This window comes from Echinops telfairi, unplaced genomic scaffold (assembly GCF_000313985.2).
Source record: "Echinops telfairi isolate 266 unplaced genomic scaffold, ASM31398v2 ScPeMD7_7469;HRSCAF=8507_1, whole genome shotgun sequence".
Classification (NCBI taxonomy): Eukaryota; Metazoa; Chordata; class Mammalia; order Afrosoricida; family Tenrecidae; genus Echinops; species Echinops telfairi.
The window spans coordinates 140587040-140588051 of record NW_022111373.1 but is presented as its reverse complement, the minus strand read 5'-3'; positions in this window follow the sequence as shown (position 1 = coordinate 140588051).

Below are 1012 nucleotides of genomic sequence, written 5' to 3'. Positions count from 1 at the left end.
GCTGGGATATTTTCTCAAGATACAATTGCTTTTTGATAAAAAGCTCTCTGACACACATATATCAGTGTCTCTGGATTAGTTTCTCTAGTCAACCCAGTCTCACACAGATTTCATCAAAAGAATAAAATGAGAGAGCCCACAGATTGGTAAAAGATATTTAGCAATGGCATAACAGACAAAAGACTAATTTCTAGAATCTACAAAATACTGCAATCCTAGAACAAGACAAAAGCAAATAACTCTCTTAAAAGGTGGGCAAAAGACCCTCATAGAAAAATCTCAAATGAGGACATTCAGATGCCTAACAAGCAAATGAGGCAATACCCTTTCAATAGACATCTGGGAAATATAAATCAAAACAATGATGAGATACCATCTAGCACACACAAACATGCAACATTTTTTAAAGAAACAACAAAAAACAGAATCACAAAGGCTGGAGAGGGTGTGAAGAGATTGGAACTCTTCTTACACACCACGGGTAGCCTGTAAATAAGAGGCAGTACTTCCATACACCCCAAATTGAATTTTTTTCAAAGCTGTGTATTTAAATTTTTTATGAAACAACCTGATGATCACCATCAAAGTACTCTCCATTACACTTAATACACTTTCAAATATGCAATTCCATTCTTGGAACATTTTCAAACTCTTCTGTTTGGATGGCTGACAGCATCATCCTCACTTTTTTCTTCTTCACCTCTTCCACACCATCAAATTGCTATCCTTTCATGTCCCTCTGCATTCATGGAAACAAAAAGAAGTCACATGGGGAGAGGTCAAGTAGGTTAGGTCCCTGGGGCAAGAGAGGCATACTGTTTTTTTTGCTCAAAACTGGCACATTGACAAGGCAGTACATTGTCATGGTGGCAAACCAGTCCCCCAACTGCCTTTTTTGTTGCACCAATCAGGCCTTCTTTGTTGTACACTGTTACACAATCATTTCAGAACCTCTAAATGTAAAGTTTGATTAATAGTCTGACCTGGTTGAATGAATTTCAAATGCACTACA